At 42.6% G+C, this 17194-nt stretch overlaps 1 protein-coding gene across 19 annotated transcripts in view; it reads right to left on the bottom strand.

The window, feature by feature from the left end:
• The window catches only part of LOC126534072 (uncharacterized), a 178228-nt gene that overhangs the window by 147334 nt on the left and 13700 nt on the right, over nt 1-17194 (bottom strand). The window contains exon 1 of one of the 19 annotated variants that reach the window (XR_011895763.1): nt 6587-7126. The exons of the other annotated variants lie outside the window; for them this stretch is intronic. The gene's annotated coding sequence lies outside the window, so the exon portion shown is untranslated. Of the gene's footprint in view, nt 1-6586; nt 7127-17194 lie in introns of those variants that run through there. 19 annotated transcript variants of the gene reach the window in all.

Raw genomic sequence — 17194 nt, 5'->3', positions numbered from 1 at the left:
GCACAATGTAGTGTTCACGCCGTCCGATTTGTTTGCTCAGCGCAAAGGCATTGTTCTTCCGTTTGCCGTGCTTACTATAACATCTGGGTCAACTGTGATTCTGGTCACCAATTACTACCAGTACCCGATCAGCCTACTGCGTAGAGAGACCATAGGATACTTCCAGGCGGTCGACAACGTTGACGATCTCGATGTTCCTACCGACTCCCTCCGTCACGTTGACGCCATCGCTTCGGTCTCAGACTTATCATCTTCAGTGGGTTTTGACAACGCCATCGACCTTGCTCTTCACCCATCTCATCGCCGCCAACTTCTTACTTTCCTTCACAAGTTTCTCTCTTCTTTCGACTGTCATCAGACGTCATTGGCCCGTGCCACCAGTGTTTCTCACACGATCGACACCGGTTCCCACTCCCCCTTGCGACAGCGCCCATATCGTGTCTCTGCTGAAGAGCGCCATCATCACAGAGCAAGTGGACGATATGCCCAAACGTAGAGTCATCCGTCCGTCTCAAAGCACTTGGTTTTCACCTGTCGTATGATAAGAAAAAAAAAGATGGCTCCATTCACTTTTGGGTGGACTACAGACGCCTAAACAAGATAATGAGAAAAGACGTTTATCCACTGCCTCAGATCGATGATGCTCTCGACCGTTTACAAGGTGCAGAATATTTCAGTTCCTTGGATCTGCGCTCTGGGTACTGGCAGGTTCCTATGGCCGAATCTGACCGTCCGAAAACCGCATTTGTTACACCCGATGGCCTCTACGAGTTTACCATCATGCCCTTCGGGCTGTGTAACGCGCCTGCTACTTTTGAGTGTATGATCGACACCATCCTTCGCGGTCACGAATGGAAGACCTGTTTAGGTTACCTCGACGGCATCGTCGTCTTCTCAACCGATCTTTCTGACACACCTTTCTCGCCTGTACGAGATTCTGCCCTGTCTCGCATCTGCTGGCCTACAGCTTAACCTGCAAAAGTGCCCTTTTGCTGCGAGCAGGCTAACCATCTTGGGTCACGTTATCTCAAATGATGGAGTCCTCCCGGACCCAGACATGGTCCGCGCCATTGCAGACTTCCTAAAGCCCACGTCTATCAAAACCCTGAGAAGTTTTATTGGTTTGTGCTCTTATTGACACGTGTACTTATCTTTATCGGGCGGCCGCGTTTCGCCGCCTAACAAATGTTATCGCACAGCGCAGGAAGCGCCTGCATGTGTCCTAAGTTTCTGGAAAGTTATCGATGCTTCTATCCGGCTGTCTGTTGTCGCCGAACCTTGTGTTATCAGGTTTCATCGCGTGACGCGAATGTTGTAGAACTTTGTGGAAGGCACGCGGGTCCCAACGATTAGTCTGGAACATTTGACGACTGCTGTATAAAAGCCGACGCGCTTGACCCGCTGATGAGATTATCGAAGATCGCCGATCGTGTTCGCCACTATCGTTGTGCAATAAGTGTAGCCTGTTTTTGTGGGCACAGGTTCGCCCAATAAAGGTTAGTTTTGTCTTTCACAGTATTGCTACTGTGTTCTTGAATTTCACCACCACGTGACACTATTTTCGTCGCTTCTTACGCAATTTCGCATCTATCATGGCGCCCTTGACAAGTTTTCTTTCCGCCAGTAACGGCATAGCAGCGTGGTCACATGAATGTGATGCAGCATTTCAGCAGTTGCGCCACTTGTTGACCTCACCACCGATTCTTCGCCACTACGATCCTGATGGTCCCACGGAATTTCATACTGATGCCAGCGGAGTTGGCCTTGGCGCGGTCTTAGGGCAATGGAAAGGTGGGTATGATGAATACGTCATCGCTTGTGCGAGCCGTACTTTAAAGAAAGCAGAAATAAATTATTCCGTCACAGAAAAGGAGTGCCTAGCGATCGTCTGGGCGCTAAATAAGTTTCGCCCACACCTTTACGGCCGTTCTTTGGCCGTAGTTACTGACCACCATGTCCTATATTGGCTTTCCCCCTTGATAGACCCGTCGGGACGCTTGGCACGTTGGGCGCTTCACTTGCAAGAGTACGACATCCGCGTCATGTACCGCTCCGGTCGCAAGCACTCCGACGCTGATGCGCTCTCTCGCTCCCCATTGACGCCTGATATGGCGCCTTTGTCACCTTCCTCGTCCACACTGTCACCGTTGGCCATCACTGACATGCTCACAGAGCAGCGCAAGAACCCAACACTTGTAATATTACTTGACTACCTTGCTCCTCCGTCTGGCGCCCCTTCGACACGAGCACTGCTCGCCAAGCAACCCACATTTCCGTGCGGGACAACATTCTATATCGCCGCTACTACATGCCCGACGGTCGGAAATGGCTCCTTGTTATACCTCGTTATATGCGCTCTGACATCTGCGCGTCTTTTCACGCTGGTCCCCTAAGCGCTCATGCCGGCGTCCTCAAAACTTACACACGGTTGCGTCAGCGCTATTATTGACGAGGCATGTACAACTTTGGGCAAAAGTACATTCAGTCTTGTACTACATACCAACCAGGCAAGACACCTCCCAGCGTTTAACAGGACCGTTGCGGCCGCTACCGTGCCCATCTCGTCCGTTCGACCATGTCGGCATCGACCTCTACGGCCTGCTTCCATGTAGCAGGTGTGGAAATCGGTGGATTATTGTCGGAGTAGACCACCTTACTCGCTACGCTGAGACTACAGCTCTGCCAGCAGCAACCGCCCTTGACGTTGGTTTCTTCATCCTTCGCAATTTTCTTTTTCACCACGGTGCTCCCCGAGAACTACTGAGTGATAGAGGCCGTGTCTTCCTGACGGAAGGCGTCCAAGCCCTCCTCGCGGTGTGCAGGATAATCCACCGCAAATGGACCGCGTACCATCCCCAAACCAACGGTTTGACCGAGCGGTTATGTCGCACTCTTGGCGACATGTTGCGGACGTACATTGCATTCGATCACTCCAACTGGGACACTGTACTCCCTTTTGTTACGTTCGCATACAACACCGCGACGCAAGCGACCACCGGCTTCTCCCCCTTTTTCCTTGTTTATGACCGTGAGCCTTCATGCCCATTGGACACCATACTGCCGTATCAACCTGACGCTATAGAGTATACTCCGCTTTCTGAAGTCCCCGAATATGCTGAAGATTACCGTCAGCTGGCACGTGCCCTCACTAGTGAGACGCCAACACGTCAAAAGACAAGACATGACCAGGCTCATCAACCACCACACCACTTTGCTCCTGGTTCGCTTGTGTGGCTTTGGATACCAGCCCACATTCCTGGACTTTCTTCCTAACTCCTGGCGCGTTATCACAGGGCATACCGTATCATCGAGGCCACTTCACCGGTCAACTACATTGTCGAGCCGCTCACAGTGTCACCAGACCTGCGTCGTCGTGGCCGAGAGACAGTACATGTCAACCGCCTGAAACCCTATTACGACCGACTCATCATTTCCGCGCCGAGTCGCCAGGATGGCTACGCTTCGATCCGGGGGCATGGTAATGAAGCAGACGCGCCCCTGTGTATGTGCCGGCTGACGAGGAAGACGAAGGACCGTGCCTTGATCGCGAGTGAGCCCCGTGCTACGGACAGCCCTTGAGTGCCTTTACCTAGCGTTCCACAACGTTGTGAACGACAATACACCTTGTCGCAACAGTCCCTTTTGTATTGCAGGCCTTGGTCACACTGGGCTCCAAAGTATGCTCCTAGATTGCCTATAATAAACCATATTGTAAAGCTGCTAGCAGTACTGTTATGCCACTTGTTCAATTGTTACAGTGAATGGTACTTCACGAAATCAAGAGTGCTGAACTGATGCAGACAAAAACAGATTTTCCAGGTGAAGTGTTTATTTGTAACCAAACATCTGCGTAAATGTACCACCATTTGTAGTTAGAGAACAGCAGGAACTTCTTAAAAACTATTGCACAGTAGAAACTTCCTGCAGCCTGACACCATAACAAAATTGAATACTGACAGATGTAGTCCGTATGGCCCTCAAGTAAACACATTTTCCAAATGAAATAAACCTTAAAAAATAAATACCTAAATATATACATGTACAAGCAGACTGTCATGACTGTAAATAGAACACTCAAGAGAGGTACTTGCTTTCTTTATTAGGTAGCCTGTAGTACTACAACCATGGCACGATTCGATGAGCACATAGCACTCACTGAGACACTGATATGTAGGGTGGTTAACTTTAAGATTCATAGAATTTATTAAACAGTGGCTGTTGCAGCTAACATAATTCTAGATACAGTGCCAAATATTACTTGCATTAGAAATCAAGACGCATATTCAGCTAACGAAAACTGACTTCCCAATAAATTTTTTACGAATTGTAGCGGTGATTTCGCAAGGTACATGCGCTTAGAATGAATTTCCAGAATGACGCCCATAACGAGGCCGATGCCACCAAACTGACTGTAGGAATACACTGTTGTTGCACTTACTTTTTTAACGAAACGCACTGTTACGCACTGAAGCACGAAAATAACTGGAATGCCCATGTATTTTGTCTCACAATTATGAAAAATCTCGAAACTGGTTGGTCATCCTGGAAATTATTTTCAAGTGAGAATGTCTTTCAAACTCACTGGCTACAATTTGTAAACGGCAGCATGTGCCCGAATGTTATAAGTCAATTAGTAAATTTGTGAGAATCAGTTGAATGTGTTTCTCTTTCTTGTGCTAGTAATGTCCACATTTGAATAATCTAGCTCAAGAACAAGGGTTATGCTACCTGGCACAGGCAACCATAACATAAAGATCTGTAAAACTCAAAAAGGGTAACTCTGTACAATCCTTATTTGTTGGTTGAACGGTGTGTGCCAATTTCAGTATACCTTTCCTAGTTTTGAAACATGGTAATCGCATTAGGTGATGCTATGGTAGGATTTTATTATGCTGCATTGCTGTTGCATGATCCAGTTCTGTTATTTGCCATAACGTTCCTGCGCAAGTCATTTTACATCAAGCGACTTATTCATATTGACTGCTTCAGATTATTGTACGATAAGATAGCTATAAGTGAAGTGCTGGAATGCTACAAAATTATTCCTTGTATGAGTTCATTTCAATTTTGTTCACTGCCACAAACAAATAACGAAGGAATTCACTAAAAAATCTGGTTTCATGCAAACATGAAAGGCACATCATTGCTATTTACTGGAGAAGTTTTGTTGCCTTTTAAATTTAAGCCAACTTATAGCTATTAATTCTTACTTATGTATTTTAGATAGCAAAACGAACCATTTTTCTGAAGTTACATAAAATACAGTTTTTACTGAACAACTCTGACAATGGCACAGATGCACTTGCAGGTGCGTCATTCCATGCCGAATCGACCAGCGTTTTTTTCGACACCACGAATAAAGGTGAAAATATCGCCATGTGTTTACTGGAGTTCAAAACTCCTTCCTCACTTTTATTTATTATTGTGAAAAATTTTGTAGCATTTTGGCGACAGTATAGCTTTGCTGCTCAGCTGAGCTAGAGGACATCAATCAACATTCTTTTTCAAACGCACATTGTATTAATCGAGGCCTTCAAATGATGTGCATGGAAATACGGCGAAGTGATGAGAATGCCAAAATAGCAAATTCTTAATATATTTGAACACTTCGAGTGCTTTTGGCACCGGCAAAAGTGAGTAAAATTGCAATGCGTTAATATTTTGTAACAAAAAATTCAGACGACAGACATTACACACAGACTGGTAGCGCAGGTAACATAGTATAGCAGAAAAGTATTTGAAACTCTGAAGGTTAAGCTGATCGCGTGTAATGAAACTGTACAGTTCTAATCTTTTGCAAGAAGCTTCATGTTCAAGATAAAAACAGCTTTGTTAGGTGGCCAAAAATATGTAATACTATATTAGATAGCTCTACATGTCTTCTATGCATGTGTGAAGTTAAAAAAGGCATTATTTTTAAATGTCAAAAATTCTTTTCAGTATTTGTCAGCACTGCCTTTTCTCGGATGTGCGCACAAGCTTGCCGGCTGGGAATGGAGACACCAAAGCTGGCTTTGTTTGCAACACAGAGGATAGAGAAGCGGTATTGGGGTTTGCGTCTTATTGCCAAGAGATGAACGCTCTAACGCAAGTAGGCTTGTGCCTGGTGTGGGCCGGGTAAACCTTGCAGTCATTGCTCATAAAATATTGCTGATGATGAGAAAATCGCGGTCACTGACCAAGTCAAGGTGAAAATACCACAGAGACGTTTCGGGACCCGTACGGGTGTCTTGATCACACTCTCCTCCTTGACTTGGTCAATGACCGCAATTTCTTCATCATCATGTTACTGACCAGACAAACTTTCGTCGAACTCTTGATTATAAAATATTGATACGTGTTAAATTCGTGAAGGAGTCCTGCAATGGTAAAAGATATGTGGTATGCAGTTTACAAAAAGAAATATCTGCTATTACGCACACAGTAAATCCAGAAAGAGCGCTGATATTTTTCATGCAAAGTATTTTAAAGGATATGTCACACTGAAATGCAACATACAGGGAGCACGGCACAAAGTGTCCTGCTCCCTGGAACCCAATGACGATGCAAGTAGAAAGCAGCTTCATAATTAAATCTGAAAACCTACACGAGTACGAACAAATTCTTCTGGTGTTACATGTTACCGCTGTTTCACAGCCGGAACATGCTCATCTATAAAAGTCATATGTGCCGTGTTCAGTCAGATGTGGTCAGATGTCGTTGGTGACCACTTTTCGCGTTCATGTTAAAAAATACGAGTCGAGACTGCGGCGCTTAACGTCACCTGCCTCTGTAATGATACAAAAGGCAGTCACAGTTTGTTGACAAGTTTTGGGGGCTAATTGTATTAACAATCTTTCCTTGCTAGATGACAAGGCTTCATATATCTATGCTGTATGTGTGATCCAAAAATTAACATTATAAAAATAATATATCCCACTAAAGATACCTTTTCATAACTTGTCACATGCATAGCGGACATGTATGGCTATGTAATGATGGGTGACATGTACTTTTGCGCCGGCGACCAATGCTAATTTGTTCAACTTCTACATGAAGCTTTTTGCAAAACATCTGTGCTTTCGTTTTTTTTTATTGATCGACTGAACCTTCAAGGCTTCAAATATTTTGCGGCTATCTCAAGTCAACTAGGCTGTGATTTTATATTTAATTTATGCCTTCTGTGTTTCCCTGCGTTCATAGAAACAAATTCAAACTTCGCAATTTTAGCACTCACGCCACTTCAGTGTCTTGATCATACAATTTCACTTTCAAAAGAAACATGGATCAGTGTCTCCTAACTTAGATGGGGAAGAGCAATCAATTTTTGCCAAAATTCTAGAAAATTTTTAAGAAGGAAAATAAGTCGGGAAATAGAGTCCGGAGCGTCAACAAACGCATCGAAATTTTTTCATCTATATCGGTGATGGTAAAAAAAATGCTGGTTGGTTGCCCTACCATGACTCAGGTGTACGTGAAAGCAAATTTTTTCAAAAATGTTCTCATTGTACCTACTTTTTTAACATCAAGCAAACTTGAAATGGTTTGCGATAATGGAACAGTTCTTGACACAACTTGGTGGTTTGGCATGGAATGACTGAAGATACATAAAAATACAGTAATAATGAAACACCAGCCTTGCTGGAAGTATGTCAAAAACTAACATAAAATGTAGTGCAATATAACAAAGCACTACACTTGTGTTCTAGATTAAGCAATGCAATGTGGGCTTCTGAGGAGACTAGCATAATTAACATAAATAAAATTAACATAAAAATGTCAAGGCATAGAAAGGCACAACATTTGTACGCTCGTATGAGAAATTTGAATTAGGCTCTTCAGGAGACTAACTTAAACATAAAGGAGCATAAAAATGCCGAGAGTTACAAAAACAGAACACTTGTTATTAGGTTTGAGCTGTCCAACTTGGGCTCTTTAGAGGCTTTTGGTCCCATGCCGAAAGCGAGGCCAGAGTTCTTTCCATAGGGCATGTTGGTACCAGGAAATTTGCGACACGTGAAGCCTGCAAAAACAACAAAAAGCCAGAACAAGTTTTAAAAAGCAACTTCCACATGCAAGAGCATGGCATACAGTATGCCTTCGTTATAATGAAATCAATTTATATACTTGTCTTGCTTTATTCCAGCTTTCTGCGGGTGCAGCTTCATAGCATGATCATTTAAATTTATTCAATGAGGCAGATGACTCCAGTAAGTGTCAAATGCAGAAAAGGGAAAAGAGGAACAACACACTGTAGCAAAATACCTTTATGAATATCCTCAATGTCAAAGATGTGAACTTTGCTTCCCTAGAAACAAAATGGTGAAAAAAAATTCCTGTTAATAAAGAAACCTAAACTATGACAATTAAAATTATTTCTTGTAACTAGAACTTTACTGCACTTTTCCATGCTCCAAATACAATACTGTCATGTCCCTAGAATCGAGTGTGGCTTCATTTGAAGTTAGGTTTCACGAGTTCACACGCAATTGGACTCGCTTTACAATGGCTCGCTTTACAATTCTCGCTTTACAATGGCTTAGGACCCTACTTTAAAGAAAATACTGCTTACAGCAAAGTGTTTTCTGCCTCAATGACTGAATAACTGTTATAACGAGAATTCCCTGCAGTTGTGCACCAAGCTGATTGCCATGATACATGCAGAATGTGACAGATACGAAGAAATTCTCAGTCTTTTAAGAGCCATACGGCAGAGGACTTACTTCGTTAAGCCTTTGAGGTTCACAGCAGTACATCTGTGGCTGCGGTGGAACATTTTGAAAAATGTGCCTTTTCAGAACAAAGTATTGCATAGCATCACCCTGGAGGTGCTCGAACCTTCTGGGACTTCTAGAAAATATTCTTGTGCTGTCATCCCTTGGGGTTCTCCAAAACTGTTTTTTCACTTAGCTCCTTGGTGTCTGTCATTGCAGCAGTTTGGGAGTGTTGCCACTTCACCTAGTTTACTATGAAAGAAGTTTTTCTAACTAAGTTTCATTACACAAAAAAGTTATGGTGCTTTATCCTGCATATCTCATTTCATTTATTTTCACCTTAAAGGCCCGGAGGCATTACAAACGGAGGGCTTTAATCCTTGTAATAATGTTAGAAGAAATGTACAGAACAGTAAAAAAACAACAATAAACAAATACAAGGCAGGAACAATTGCGAAAAAAAGGAACATCGTGTTAGAGTAAGGGTACGTGGGATAAGTAATTAAGCAGTGTGGTTATTTAACATTTCGCGGAACGTTTTACGGTCAGTGCATGACACGATATCTTCTGGGAGATGGTTCCAATGGGTTATAGCGTCGGGGAAGAAGGAAGTGTTCATGGCAGATGATCGGGTGTTAATGTTTGCTATGGGATGACTGTGGCTTAAGCGAGAGGATGACGGTAAGGGTGGATTTAACAGGGAATGCCTGGAGTGTGGACGGTAATAGAAGGTGTGAAGCAAGCACAGACGAGAGATGATCCGGCGGCAAGCAAGTGATGGTAGTTCAAGCGTACGTTTTAGTGCAGTTATGCTGGTATCACGAGAGTAATTGGAAGTTCTAAACCGAGCAGCACGATTTTGTATTGCTTCTATGTCATAGGTTAGATATGATTGGGAAGGATGCCAGATAGATGACGCATATTCTAACTGCGGACGTACGAATGTTAGATATGCTAGCTTTATTATTTCTGGTGATGCGGCTTTCAGGTTGCGCTTTAAATATCCAAGGGTGCGTGAAGCGTTAGAACAGATGGTGTCAATATGAGTTGCCCATGATAGTGTCGATGTCATGTGTACGCCGAGATATTTGTAAGACCGGGCATGATTGATAGGAGCTGAATTTATTGTGTAGGTGTGACTGGTTAAGCTGTGGTTGCGGGTGAATGACAGAGCTTTGCATTTAGTAAGGTTAAGCGGCATGTACCATTTCTCGCAACCTACTGCGATGGAATCGAGATCCTGTTGTAGTGCGGTGATTTCATTCGGGCCTTTGATTGGGGAATATAGGACACAGTCATCCGCGAAAAGACGTAATTTATTCTTAATGTTAGCAGGTAAGTCATTGATGTAGATGAAGAAAAGTAGAGGCGATAAACCAGCGCCCTGTGGCACACCCGATGTTACGCTGCTAAGAGATGAATTATGGTTATTTGCAGAGGCAAACTGTGTGCGCCCTTTCAAGAAGTGTTCAAGCCAGGTAAGTAAGCTATTTGGGATTCCGATAGATGCGAGTTTTTGAAGTAGGTGATTGTGGGAAACGCGGTCGAATGCTTTTGAGTAATCCTAGAAAATGGCATCAATCTGCAAATGTAGGTCCATGAAATGTAGAATGTCATAGGTGAACTCGGCGAGTTGAATCTCGCATGAAAATAGTTTTCTGAAGCCGTGCTGGTGAGGGTAAAAGAAGTTGATAGATTCCAGGTGAGACATTAGGTTGGATGAGATTATATGTTCTAGAAGTTTAGAAGGATTGCTGGTGAGAGAAATTGGGCGATAATTTATAGCACGGGAGCGGTCGCCAGTCTTGAAGATTGGTACGACATGGGCCTTTTTCCAGTCGTCGGGCAAGCTTTCAGTCTTTAAGGATTGCGTAAATATTAGGAGTAGTACCTGGCTAGAAATGTTACTGGTGTTAACTAGTATTTTGGCGGTAATTCCATCAAACCCGGCTGAGGTGGTTAGTTTGAGTGAATTAATGAGGCTACATATGCCATCAGGGTTGATCTTGATGTCTGGCATTAATTTTACTGGGAGTGCTGGTATTGGTTCAACGAGAGTGCCATTAGTGTTGGAGAAAACTGAGGTGAAGTAGGCCTTAAGAGCTGACGCGCATTTCTCAGAGTTAATGACATTACCATCCGGATCAGTTAGTTCAATCTGTCTAGAATGTGTCTTTACTGAAAGTAAGCGCAAGAATTTGTAGGGGTTTGATCGTAGAATCGTCAAAAGGTCATGATTAAAGAAGTTATCTTTGGCTATCGTCAGCTCCTGAATATATTGGTTAGCGCACAGTTCGTATTTTCCCCATGTTTCTGAGTTATTTGTAGGTTTAGCTTTTCGGTAAAGCCTTTTCTTTTTAGTAAGGAGAGCTTTCAGTAGTTTATTAAACCATTCATTGTTAGAGTCGGATTTCACGAGAATTGTTGGTATGTATCTAGCTTCCAGGTTGAGCAATACATTCTTATAAAGTTCCCAGTTGCTATCGACAGTTCTTGATAAGTAAGACTGTTGAAAATCATTAAAAGAACTTATGGAGTTCGTTATTTATGGCGTCAAAGTCCACCCTTTTGTAATCTTTTATTATTTTTGTTGTGCGTGACTTTTTCTTAAAGCGCTATTGTCATGCAGATATGGATGAGATTGTGATCGCTAAGACCGGGTAGTGTGGTAATTCTCTTTAAGCTATCAGGGCAAGATGTGAGCATAAGGCCAAGGGTGTAATCCCCTCTTGTAGGACATGATATTACCTGATGTAGGTTGAAGTCTAGAATAAGGTCAATAAATTGTTTAGCTTCGGATAACGGTGACCTGTTGGTTACAGGAAGCAGAGGCCAGTTAATGTTAGGGTAATTGAAATCGCCAAAGAGGCGAATAGGTGCGTTAGGGAATTTGTCAGTGATGTCGGTTAGTGCTTTACGGAGTGAATCGCAGAATGACGGATGGCTGTCCGGCGGCCTATAGCACACGCCAAATAGTTCGAGGTTATCATCCCGACTGATCAGGGAAGATGAGAAGGTGTTTCTGATAGCTAATAAAAAATAGAACATGTTAAACTGCAGATAGTAAAAGGGTTTTGCTACTTTATTGCACTTAAAACAATTATTTGCCAGTTTTCTTCCGAAAAGTCACTCTGAAGAACTCAAATCTGCAACAAGAATATTAGGCATGCGCGAATAGTGATTTTTGAAACAAAAACGAATAATTCCAGAAGGAGATCGAATATTGAACAGTTTCTGAATAATGAAGAGCTGATATCACAATTAGTGTAAAATGATGTTCACATCCTAGTATTCTTAAAGTTGGCTAGTTTCTGTCTTTGCATACTATATTATGAAGAGCTGTTTATTAAAAGCACAAATGGAGCAGGAACTTCACATGCACAGGACTCTGCAGTAAGCATAAATGATTGCTGTACAGCCTATAAAGTACAGCTACTTAAGTAACGTCGCCTGGTCCGCTATTCGTACAAGTTCTCACATTTTATGTCTATACTATGTTATTGGAGGTGAAACTTTATCATACATTGGCTCAAATTTTATGTTTTATTGGTGTTTTGAAATATCCGAATAATATTCGCATTTACAAATAGTGACCATTCAAAGATCAAATCGAAAGGACACTGATCAATTCGAAAGTTTCGAGTATTTGCACCACCACTAAAAATATATTACTCCTAAATTTGAGAGCCATATTTCTCCCCAAGATGTGATCCTCAACAGGCTAAACAAGAGCAACGGGAAAGCTCCTTCATCTTCTTGATAAATTTAAGCCAGTAATCTACGTAGCAATGGTTCAAATTAACCCTGTAAACAGGCAAGTCAATTAAGGAAGCAGGAAACAATTCCAACAATTTCAGAATGGCAGTAGTGGACATGTCCGATGGTCTGTAATAAGCTTTATACAGTAGTCACCAAGGGCCTATTCTCAATTTATTGAAGTATACGGGGAAAGCCACATAAATATTTTTTTTCATATGTTAGAATACAAAGTGATAATGTGCCCGTTAATAAATACGAGTCGTAGGTTAGGCGCTAAAAATGAGTAAGCGCCCAATGAAGTATTATTGTTGAAAGTGATGCTGGCAACCCTGTCCCTGTTGTTTCTTTGATTGAAATAACCAAAAGAAAATTGCCACACAACTCATGTTCCCTCTGTTGAAAGGCTGCTGTCTCGCATCACATGGACCTCCTTCAAGATAAAAGCAACTCTAATTCAATGTGGTCTTTTAAAATGGGTGAAACCACTGTCTCGCATTACAGAACATGGAGAGCCCTTTTGATTGCTGAAATTTGTGGAACGTGCTGCTCCTCAAGCTGAGAAGTAACCACGCAAGAGCATAGCGTCTCTGCAATTCGTGTACTAGAATAACACTTTCAGGCTACTAAAATATGTCCGACATGCCTCAAGAATTGTAGCTTGCTTCACAGACAACTATTCACTTTAACGGCAGCCAAGTAGCATTGCTAACGCGCAAATACAGTTCATATCGTCTGGTGGAGCCGCCAAAAGCTTCTGGCAGTGAAGGCAGCTTTTAAATTTTAGAAGCATTTGAGTATGGTGGCATTAGGTACTCAGCATCATAGGAACAGGCATTCCAAATGGTAGCTATTGTAGCACACAATTGCACACATGGGCTACTTGAAAGTCGTTTTTTATGGCGATGGCAAGTTGCTAACTTTAGAAAAAAAAATGTGAATGTAAAAATGCAACCAGAAAGGATATACGGTACTTGCAATAACAGCGTTGACCCTGGCGGGGTCAAGAGCCTGTTCTGCCCCTTGGTGTTATTTCCAAAGCGCAAATAGCCCATGACCTCCTCCTCTGTGAAGATATGGTGAAGCAAGGCCCTTGCGAACTTTCCTTGTTTACCATGGCAGTCCATGGTAAGCTTTGGCAGGATAACCTTCTCAATGTGCCCTCCTCCAACCTATGTGAACCTGCATGTTAGCAAAGCAGCTTTAAGCCTTTCAAGCACGTTTACACAACAGCCATACTGCAAATAAATTACAAAAGTACCTGATGCAAATCTAGAATGCTAAACTAGACTTCTCACTAGCTTCTTATGCTGTCTGCATTCCATGTGTTTCAGAAAAACAGTCCAGCAGAAACAAGAATAATAAACGAAAGTATCCAAAACATATAGTACTTGAAGAAGGGGTGTACGAGCGAAACACATAGGACGCGCCCACAAGGAAAAGGCGTTACACACGGACGGACGTTGCGACGGAGCAGCATCTGTCCAAGTCTAACGCTTTTTCCTTGTGTGCGCGTCCTGTGTTTTGCTGGTACCCCCCTTCTTGAAGTTAATCGTGCACCAACTGGCCCATCAGCTTGCACTAATGCACATCTAGTACTATTTAATGTGGTTACCATTCTTACGATACTTCATATTTTCTATTCAATGTGATTACCATTCTTAGGCTACTTCATATTTTCAGGTGTTTTTCTCTATTTTCCCATCCATTTGTGTCACTGGGTAGCCCATGGTCTAACCGGAGATTGGGCTGCTATGTTGAGGGGAGTGAGCTCAAAATCAAACGTCAGAACAGCATGGGTGACTGGGTATGCGACCATGGACATGTGCCAATTTTCAATGAATCTCTTTCCCGCTATTTTGGGCAACTGGTGCTGCTTGTTGGCAAGCAGCATTAGGAACTCGAAGAGGGACATGACTATCGATCATTACTAAGATTATCACTACACATCAGGTTCGCTAGCTGTGCTCAAGAAGTAATATGCGAGATTCCAGTCCAATGTATGAAATGTACATAAGCCGCAAAGACAGTATGTGCCAACCACCACCTCAATTAATTTAATCGACTCGCAAAGCACTGGCTGCACAAGATCAAGGAGTGAACTCAGGAGTTTGTGGACAGTCAGTTGATGTCCATGTCAGGGAGCTCTACGGAGACTCGGTCATTTCCTCGATGTGCATCATCGTGCCCTCACACATTGTATTCCAATTCTGTCTGTCTCGTTGTGCCACCGTTGTAATAGTCATCACGTATCACCACTAATTAAAGTATTGATACTTATATCTACTGTTTATTTATTCTTTATGGAGAATACTTTGAGCATGAGTTTTTGCAGAGATAATGAATGCTACAGCTTGAGCGAGCACTAAAGTAAAATTAAATTAATTAAATTCTGTCGTTTTAAGTGCAAAAACGGCAATCTGATCTTGAGGCACGTCATAGGGGGGAACTCTGGATTAAATTTTTACCCAGTCAGGCTGCACGGTACAGGGGTAGTATTGCATTTCACCTCCATCAAAATGCGGTTGTTTGATCCTGTGACCTCGTGCTTAGCGGCGCTGCGCCAACGCCCCTAACCAACTATGGCATGAAAGCACTTAAGAGAAAAATTATTTTAGATGTATCTGTAAATGACCTTCCTACAATTGAAGAGATTAACTCGTACCGTGACAAGAGGCTGAGTAAACTGTAAAAGCAGCAACATGAAAAATCGGTGGCAGTGCTGCCTTGAAGTTACCACACCAGCTTGCTGTGACGTCATGGATTTTAATGATGTCTGCTCAGTTGTAGCAATTTTTGTTTCAAATAAAGATGTTCTTCATCGTCTTCCAAAAACCCTAAATAAAAAGAGATGGGAACATGCACAGAACCAATACACCCCAAGTTTGAAAAATATACTTGGGGCGATAATATACTTGAGATCTTGGGGCGATAATAAGAAAATTGAACTTCGAGCTTTATTTTCTCTAATAATCAACCAACTACCAAGAAATTACCAGAATTAGATATTTAAAACAATGCTTTCCTATATTAAATTGATTTAACACAAAACAAGGAATGCACTTGGCTGCAAATTAGGATAACATGCATCACTGGTTCTCATTAAGGTAGGATTATCAGTAGAGCAAAGGGCATGCAGTGGCTGTTCCAGAGGGGAGCCCTGCCACCCCCCTTCAAACTGCCAATTTCCAATTGATTTGTGAGCAGTGATGCAATTTCTGTATCTTAGAGACAATGCCAAGGAGATTCATGCCATGCTGGCTGCAGTATGTGGTGACCGGCACTGCACACCGTCCAGATCGGCATCAATCTTTTTGGAATTTGGCCCTTGAAATGCAGAAAGCCGCGATCACTGTTCGTTATTCAGCCAACTTTCTCAATCGGTGTTGCAGTTTTAGTTTGATACCCCTAGCAGTTCACTGCTGTATGACATGGGTCATAATACCTTCATTCTGGTAAAACTAGAAAGAAGTGCACTCATGTAGACCACTAATGTGCACACTGAGTTTCTGAATGCCCGTCTTATATCAGGCATATACACTGGAAAAGGCACATTCTGCGTTTATTATGTTTACAAGTGACACTGAAATTCACTCCCAGTCCCGGTGCAGTTGCAAAGTCTTTCAGCTGAGTGCTTAAAGGCACCAAGTCTGCTACTGAAGGCAATCTGCACCAATTTATCACTGGAGAAAATGCCTTGCAGCTGCATCAGCAATGTTGTTTTTTTCTGCTTCCTGCAATATATTTTCACGGCATCACTGTATTTGATCATGCTGACGCTACAGAATGGATGGCCAAAGAATTCACCTTTAGCGTTCCAGCTGGGGCGTCTTCCAGCTCATTCTGAATCTGAAAAAAAGATGTCAGTATTAAAACGTGAAACCACGATGCAGCAAAAGCAACAATCAAGAGCTACATGGACGATTAGGCTGACATAAATAGCCTGATACAAATGACTAGTCACTGAATGCACTAAAGTGTGGCTGCTCTTGCCAATGGCAGTGTGAGCTTGTCAAATAATTTATTTCACATTCCTCTACTTATTTAAAAAAATATTTTCGCTCATCTACTTAACTGTTACGGCCACATATTAAAGGCAACTCCTTCATATAAAGCCACAGTGTTACATTCTTTTACACCCCGTCTACCTGATGCTACTGAAATTTCACAGAACTGCTCCATCGACAAAGCATTATTCCAAGCTTGTGGCAAAGCGTCGTCATTTGGTTCATAACGATGCGCTGCCCTTTCAATCTGTTCTCTCTATAGTGGTCTGATTCAAAGCAAAAATAGTTTTTCCACATGACTAGCTGCTTCTATGGTCACAAGAAACTTTGCTAATTATTGATGTTTATGTTGCCCATAACTTATACATGCCGCCTCAACACACAATGGGACGACAAGGCAGATATGCCAGGCATCGCGTTCTTTTACTGATTGTAAAACTTTGTTGAATCATTCAGTTACTGAAGTGCGAAACTTTGCAATTTCAGGAAATTACATTATTTTGAATGTTCTATCCCAGTAAAGTAGGACCTGGAGTGCCATGAAATCTGCCTTTCCGTGAATGCAAAGAGCGCCTACGCGAAGCCGTTTGCGCGAAGCACTCGATGGCGTCGAACGGTGATGAAAAAAAGTTGAATGCGCGCGAACTTGTGGAAAACAAAACACACGTGGTTGGCAAGACGTATAATTCGGTGGCTTCGCAGCACTATGTCACCGCCCCTATTGTATCTCATGTATTG

The sequence above is a fragment of the Dermacentor andersoni genome, chromosome 7 (genome assembly GCF_023375885.2).
Source record: "Dermacentor andersoni chromosome 7, qqDerAnde1_hic_scaffold, whole genome shotgun sequence".
NCBI lineage: Eukaryota > Metazoa > Arthropoda > Arachnida > Ixodida > Ixodidae > Dermacentor > Dermacentor andersoni.
This window is presented reverse-complemented; position numbering and strand designations above follow the sequence as displayed.